Here is a 9,225-nt window from a genome sequence, read left to right as displayed (position 1 = left end):
ATCGACAATCAAACACAAATAGAGGCTGAAGCAAAAAAGGTTACAGGTGCTGATACATCAGATAAGGGCTCAGTGGTTGAAGTAATATTGGAAGATAAGACACCACAGCAAGCATGAAAACATGCACCAGATAACACTCACGATCCAGTAAAGGGTGAATTAAAGAAAAAGACACTGTGGGTTAAAACTTCAACATATCATCAGCCACATCACCCCGCAAGAAAACAACCAACAAGATGGCAACCAATTAGCCACAAGGACAACAACCCCCGCATGACGGATTGCGAGGAGCGAAGATCCACCTACTACACATCAACACAGAAGAGCTGCCACGATCAACTTCCATCTCAAGCAAGCGAGGCACCAGCGAGATCAAGGGTTCACCTTTCTCTTGGATGGCTAGATGCACGTGCATGGTACCAGTGGACTACTTTTTTGAGTAGATCTTATTATTTGTGTTCTTCCCATGTTTTGGGGACGAAACATGTTAAGGGGGGTGGAATGTTATATACCTAGGGGGATAATATGGGGTACAAAGGGAGGTACCTAAGGAGATAACGTAATAATGGGATGGGCCATAGTAATAAATAAGGTGGTTCACCCGTATCATGTAAGGGACCATAAGTAGTTAGTAATAATGTAATGGGCCCATGGTATTAGATAGATGGTATTGAGGGAACCATGGCAATGACCCATGGTATTGTCTGTATGAAGCCTATACAGAGGCTAGAGACTCCACATGGGGAGATGTCAAGGATTATTGTATGAACAGACATATGGCTTCTGGAGTGTTCTCCTTCCTTAAGGAGTGAATGTATGGTGTTGCCCTACCTTAAGGGTTTGATCAATAAAGTGAATCATTTCTATCTATTTAGATCTTGTTATTTGTTGGGTTTATTTCTAATATCATATATTTCTGGGTTAGATCTATAACAGAGAATGCTACAAGATATATTTTTATATCAAAGTTATTTTCCAGCTAAAAGTAATCATGACCATTATATTTTTTTTTATCTTAATCTCCTAAGTCCTTGTTTTTAGTAGTTTTCTTCTCCCTTTTCTTGTGATTGAGGCCTAACACATCTTGGTATTCCTCTTCCTTGTCTGGAGAAGAATAGAGGAGATGAAGTAGTGCTAAGCGTCCCGAGGATGGAGGAATCTAAACAATGGTCATAGATAGTGTGGATAGTAAATTTGTGTATACTTTTGTTATTTTGTCATTGATTTTAATAAAAATAGATATATATCTTCTTTTCTTCCAATAAATTTGGATTTATTTGTATCTATCTAATATCTATTTTAGCATTTAATAGTAGTCCTAGCTGTCCTAATAGATGTTAGTTAGAGTAGTTATTTTATTGTTGCTTATTATTAGAGGAAGATTGTTTGCTTCATTGCGTTCAAGTCTACAAGTTTGAGTAGGAGAAAACATAATTTGCCAAGCTTGTCTCTAACGGACTATCCATCCAGACAAATTCCTCACAACAAACTAATAGTTATTTTGAAATTCACATAAGCTACTATAAAGAAATATCAATACTATTTTTTGAACTTTTAATATATCAATACTATTTTTTGAATACATAAATTTTATTTACAACAATTTTTTTACTATATAAAATATTTACTATTAAATTCCATATATACTTTAATGACTACTTAAGACTACTTTCAACTCTTTTTTTCTAATTTCCATAATAAAAACAACAAATTTAAATAAATTTAATTAAAATCCTTAAAGTTTAAGGATTAGTACAATATTTAATAAATAATAAGTTTAAGTGTTCATAGCATATAAGAACCAAGATGCCAATTATTGATGAGAACCCTTTACTATGAGAAGTTGAATATCTACGCGGGAAGACAAGAAGACTTGAAAGGGCATGACATTTCTTAAAAGCTTGTGCAATAATGTATGGGAATAAAAAAATTGCAAATAACATATCTATAATATAATTGAAAAGGGAAAAATTATTAAAATATATAATAGATCATAGTTTCATAATATTATTTTGCATACTTTTCACCATAATTTATAGATAAGAATTGTATAATAAAGTATAACTTTAATTCTAGTGGTGATTAGTAATTTGATTTATTTGAAAACAAAAATATAATATTTAAAAAGGGAGTTAAATGTTTAACTTTTTATGTATTATAGTTAAATATTTTTAATCTAATAAATTACGTATTTAAAGAGTAATATTGTCATTTAGCATTCATCACTTCCAATTATATAAACAAATAAAATAAAAATTACATTCAAATATGAACATTTAAATTTTCGTTGAAAATATAAATAAATTATTTATAATTAAATTTTAAATAAAAAAATTATTTGCTAATGTTGTAAAGAGAGAATGTAATTAATTTTGTTTGGTTAGTTTTTTATTTTATTGATATGAAAATTGACATCATGGATGATGAAGATAAATTACATTAAAATACAAATCTTTATGAAGGTAATAAAATGTTTCCAAAACATTTAATTTAGATATTAATATTAATTATAAATATATAATAAATACAAATAAAAGTTTGTTCAAACAATTGAAAGTAATATTAACAAATTAATTAAACTTCAAAATAGTTCAAAAATCAATTCATTAAGCTAAAATATATGTTTATAAGCTATAGGTGATTTTCTTTTTGAATCATGTACTTTCTTTTTCTATAAAAACGTAAAAAAGAATGAATATGATTTTTAGACAATTAAAAATGTTGACATTATCAATGGATAATAAAATATATAGAACTTAGATTTGTCATTCACATAATATGATGTTACAAAAAGTGCCTATTTTTAATTTGACACTAATTACAAATAGATATAAATGCTAATAGAAGCTTATCTCAACTACTATAAGTTGAAAAGAAGTTGTCATTATACAAACAATGGAAAATCTATTGAAATCTTCGAGTATTGCAATTTTCACAAACTAAAATGTAGAAGATCGATGGGCATTTGATGCAAGCATATCATTCCATGTTTCATTTGCATTGCTAAGCAAATTGAGCATGCTTTGTCTCATCCTCCTAGAAGTGAACGCAATCATTTTTTAGGCTTTCCAATACTGTTACCACATCTCTCATAGTTGGTCGTTCATTAGGTGAATCTTTTGAACAAATCAAACCAACTTGTAGCAAAGAAAGTAGGCATTTGTATGAGCTAATTTTCTCAAATTCATCTCCATCCACCTCATTTAAAAGTTGGTGGTCAATTACCTCCTTCAGTCTGTTTAGAAAGGCTAGGTTCACCAACTTGTAAATGTTAAGGTCTCCAGAAAACATGTCACTGGTTGGTCGTTTCCTTGCACTTTCCTTGTAAGTATTTCCAATAACAAAATGCCATAGCTTTAATTGGTAGACATTGACTCAACTAATCCACACTTTGCATTAAAGATAACCTTCATCAAATTTTACTCAACCAATCCATACAAAATTGTTGATGAGAAAATACAAGTACAAATCTAGCATTCTAAAATGACATACCTGGTGCAACATAGCCCACAACGCCTTTTAAAGCAAGTGTTGAAGTAACTGGCTTGGTAGCGACTTCATTGATCAATCTTGCAATACCAAAATCAACTACATGCCCTGACATGTTTTGATCTAGAAGCACATTGTTGGGGTTTAAATCACAATGCACTACTTGCACAATAGAATCATGATGAAGATATTCGAATGCATGGGCCACATCTATTGCAATGTTCAATCGTGTTGTTAGTCCCATCTGACACACATATTCACCATTTTTATCATCTTTATTAGGATACAAAAGCTCCTCCAAGCTTCCATTAGACATAAATTCGAACAACAATGCTTTGAAATCAGGGTTGGAACACGAGGTTATGATCTTCACCAGATTTCGATGTCAAAGCTTTTGCAAGACATTACATTCTACTGTAAAACCATTTTCAACCATGTTATTTTACAAATGGAAACTTTCACAGCAACAACAGTGCCATCTCTCAGAGTCCCTTTATACACTAAACCAAAATTCCCTGCTCCCAACAAGTTTGCCTCAACAAATCCGTTAATTGCTATCTAAAGCTCTTGATACAAAATCCTTTTGTGCTCTAGCTTTTGCAAAATAAAATTTTAGAAATCAAAGTTTTACATAGACATATTCCCTTTCTGAAGTAATATTAAAAATAGAAAACACATAAAAACAACTGCTCCACTCACTAGCAATAATATTATTTTGACAAGTGCAGAATAATCTCTTAGAGTTTTATGTACAAGACAAATTCAAACTTTGAAACATTTTTAAGTTTTGGACATCACCAATCATCCGTCATTGAAAATTATTATTATTTCATGAGATGGGATGAATCCAACAAGTTTCAACGAAGTGCTTTTTTTAATCATAAAAGTTACGTCACCATCTCAGAAGTTCTTTTTACTACTGAATCCGTTATGAACCATTAATTATTTGAAATTAGTTTAAGTAAATGAGCTTAAGGTTTTTAAAATTTACGTATTCGATGATTTTCGATAATTTAATCATTTCCGATCATTATAAAACTATCTCAAAATCTCAATATTTCTTACAAAAATATCAATATCCCACCTAATTATTTGTTACGAAAATTCTCATAAGCTGGGAAAAAAAATATCAATATTTCACATAAATATTTTTTACAAAAATCCTCATAAACTGAAAAAAAATTACCAATATCTCTCGAAGAAAAAAATATATATATTTTAATTAATTATAAATGTTAGACCATTCAAAAGCAACTATTCAAAAGTAAAAATTATATAATTAATTATAAATGTTAGAGTATTCAAAACCAACTACTCAAATGTCCTGTCAAATTTGAAAATAAAAAATTACATAAATTTTACAATTTAATCAATTATTTACCCTTAACAATTGATGGAGTATCCACACAAAACCCACCTATCCAATGTATTTTTAGAAGGTCTTTTGACAATACACTCTTTAATTCAATAATAATAAATTTTCATTTCAAAACTGAATTAAAAGCAAAAATTAAAAATGAACTATTTTATTTTATTTTATTGCACAAAGTAAGTTATATTTAATTTGCCTATTTTCTTTAAAATTTTGAATATTTATTATTTTTTTCAAACGAGTCAAAAAATTTAAATTCAAAATTAACCATTTTCTTGAAACAATCAAATTTCCATAAAAAAATAATTAAAATGGATAACCTATTTTTTAGGTGAAGGTATATCTAATTTATTTAACATTTTTAAAAAGTGGATAACTTATTGTTTAGGTGAAGATATATGTAATTTATTTAACCTTTTTGAAATTCTAATGATTTGATTTTTTTCAAATGAGTCAAAAATTTTAAAAGCAATATTTCCATCAATTATCAACTACATTGTAAAATAATTATTTACAAATATCCTCTCAAAGTTGAGAAGAAAATTATGGAAATTTCTATCAAAGTTGAGAAGAAAAATTATATGAATTTTATATTTTAATTAATTATTTTTATCTTATGATAAAAGGAATGCCAACTAAAAATGTTAGACTTTTCAAAACCATTTGCTCAAAATTTATATGAATTTTATTTTTTACTTAATTATTTGTCCTTGATAATAGGAAGTGTAAGTTACAAAATCATTACTCAACTATTAAATTTAGTAAGGGTGAAAACTAAGAGATATATACTTGTCATATCATTAAATTAAAATAATTCTACAAATATGAGTTGTGGAAATTTTAAAGAAAATTACAATTTATAGATAAACTCCAATCTTAAAACATTATCAAGTATCACTCATTTTATATTATTATGAAGAGCACATTATATTAAATAATTACAGAAATACAAAATATTTACAATATTTATTAAATTCCATAGATGTATATATTCTTTAATGAATACTTGAGATTACTTTCAACTCTTTTTTTCAAATTTCAATAATAAAAACAACAAATTTTAAATAAATTTAAATATAATTAAAATTCTTAAAGTTTATGATTAGTACAATATTTAATAAATAATAAATCTAAGTGCCCATAGCATATAAGAACCATTACAATGGGAAGCCAATTATGGATGAGAATCCTTTACTATGAGAAGTTGAATATCTACACAGGAAGACAAGAAGCCTTGAAAGGGCGTGACATTTCTTAAAAACTTGTGCAATAATGTATGGGAATAAAAAAAATTGCAAATAACTTTCCTATAATATAATTGAAAGGGGAGAAATTATTCAAATATATAATAAATCATAGCTTCATAATATTATTTTGCATATTTTTCAACATAATTTATAGATAAGAATTGTATAATAAAGTTTAACCTTAGTTTTAATGGTGATTAGTAATTTGATTTATTTAAAAACAAAAATATCATATTTAAAATAAGAATTCAATGTTTAAATTATTTTTTATTACAGTTAAATATTTTAAATCAAATAAATTACATATTTAAAGAGTAATATTGTCATTTATCATTCATCACTTTCAATTATATATAAAATTAAAATAAAAATTACATTCCAATGCTATTTGAACATTTAAATTTTGGTTGAAAATATAAATAAATTATTTATAATTGAATTTTAAATAAAAAATCATTAGCTAATATTGTAAAGAGAGAATGTAATTTTTTTTTTGTAATTTATTTTATTTTATTAATATGAGTACTGACATCATGGATGATGATGAGGATGAATTGCATCAAAACACAAATCTTCATGAAGGTAATAAAATATTTCTAAGACATTTAACTTAGACACTAATATTAATTACAAATATATAATAAATACAAATAAAAGTGTGTTCAAACAATTAAAAGTAATATCAACAAATTAATTAAACTTCAACATAGTTCACAAAATCAATTCATTAAGCTAAAATATATGTTTATAAGCAATAAGTGATTCTTTTAAGAATCACGTCCTTTCTTTTAAACAATTAAAAATATTGACGTTATGAATGGCTAATAAAATATACAAAACTTAGATTTGTATATTTTAGAACAATGGAAAGTCTACTTAAATCTTCTAGTATTGCAATTTTCACAAACTAAAATGTAGAAGAACCTTGGGCATTTGATGCAAGCATATCATTGCATGTGTCATTTGCATTGCTAAGCAAGTTGACCATGCTTTGTCTCATCCTCCTAGAAGTGAATGCATTTCCCCCCAAATCATTTTTGAGGCTTTCCAATACCATTACCACATCTCTCATAGTTGGTCGTTCATTTGGTGAATCTTTTGAACAAATCAGACCAACTTGTAGCAAAGAAAGTAGGCAATTGTATGCCCTATTTTTCTCAAATTCATCTCCATCCACCTCATTTAAAAGTTGGTGGTCAATTACCTCCTTCACTCTATTTGGAAAGGCTAGGCTCACCCACTTGTGAATGTTAAGGTCTCCAGAAAATATGTCACTGGTTGGTCGTTTCCTTGTAAGTATTTCCAATAACAAAATTCCATAGCTGTAAATATCTCCTTTGGTAGACATTGACTCACCTAATCCAGACTCTGCATTAAAGATAACCTTCATCAAATTTTACTCAACCAATCCATACAAAATTGTTGATGAGAATAGACTAGTACAAATCTAGAATTCTAAAATGACATACCTGGTGCAACATAGCCCACGGTGCCTTTTAAAGCAAGTGTTGAAGTAAGTGGCTTAGTAGCAGCTTCATTGATCAATCTTGCAATACCAAAATCAGCTACATGCCCTGACATGTTTTGATCTAGAAGCACATTGTTGGGGTTTAAATCACAATGCACTACTTGCACAATAGAATCATGATGAAGATATTCGAATGCATGGGCCACATCTATTGCAATGTTCAATCGTGTTGTTAGTCCCATCTGACACTCATAATCACCATTCTTATCATCTTTATTAAGATACAAATGCTCCTCCAAGCTTCCATTAGGCATAAATTCGAACACCAAAGCTTTGAAATCAGGGTTGGAACACGAGGTTATGATCCTCACCAGATTTCGATGTCGAACCTTTTGTAGGACACTGCATTCTACTGTAAAACCATTTTCAGCCATGTCATTTTGCAAATGGAAAACTTTCACAGCAACAACGGTGCCATCTCTCAGAGTCCCTTTATAGATTGAACCAGAATTCCCTGCTCCCAACAAGTTTGCCTCGGCAAATCCATTAGTTGCTATTTGAAGCTCTTGATACGAGATCCTTTTGTGCTCTAGCTTTTGCAAAATGGAATTTGAGTAATCAAAGTTTTGCATAGACATATTCCCTTTCCGAAGGAATCTCTGAAGTAGACAACATAGCATAAAAGTAATTGCTCCACTCAATGGCAATAATATTATTTTTACAAGTGCAGAATGACTGCTTGGAGTTTTACATGCAAGTAAGTGGAATTCTTTTGGTCCGCAAAGGCTAGGATTTCCAATTAAAGACACAACAACCTTTCTGTTTGCAAAAATCCCTCCTTCTGGAACTTCCCCTATGAGGTAGTTGAAAGACAAATTCAAACTTTGAAGCATTTTTAAGTTTTGGAGAGGAACAACTGGTATTGGACCTGATAAGGAGTTGGAAGAGAGATCTAGGTTTGCAAGACTCTGTAAATTTCCGAGTGAGTCTGGAATAGGCCCTTGGACGGCATTTTGAGATAAGTTCAATAATTGTAGTTCACTACAACCTCCAATTGCAAGGGGAATTGTCCCAGTTAGTTGATTGACAGAAATGTCTATAGCTTGAGCCATTGTAATTTTACCAATCTCCATGGGTAAGGAACCTTCTAATAAATTCCATGACAAATTCAAATAGAATTGGAGATGAGAAAGTTTTGCAATTTCATGTGGTATACTTCCTCTGAGCCTATTGTGAGACAAATCGAGCAATTCCAAATTTGTACAATCTAGTAAGTTGGAAGGTATGGTTCCGGATAAATTGTTATGATGAAGATGTAGTCTTCTTAGTTGTTTGAGGGGTGCAAGGGAATTTGGAATATTTCCAGAGAGAATATTTCCACTAATGTCCAAGAGACCAAGGTTTTGTAAACTTTCAAAGTCATTAGGGATGCTTCCTTCTAATCTGTTGTTACTTAAAGACAATCTTTCTATTTTTTCAAGCGTTCCTATATGTGGAATGGTACCACTTAAAAGATTTCCACTTAAATCTAGAAAGGAAAGTGGAACGCAGTCTTCCCACAGCATTGGAAAAACAGAAAGAGTGTTTCCGCAAGAGGAAGCAGAAATGCAGGTATGGTTTTTGTGAGAAGCAAGGCAGCTATTTTATAA

This window comes from Pinus tabuliformis, chromosome Q (genome assembly GCF_031772625.1).
Source record: "Pinus tabuliformis cultivar Carrire ecotype Pingquan chromosome Q, CPIR1, whole genome shotgun sequence".
Lineage (NCBI taxonomy): Eukaryota > Viridiplantae > Streptophyta > Pinopsida > Pinales > Pinaceae > Pinus > Pinus tabuliformis.
The sequence above is the reverse complement of the archived record's forward strand: the minus strand, read 5'-3'. Positions refer to the sequence as shown.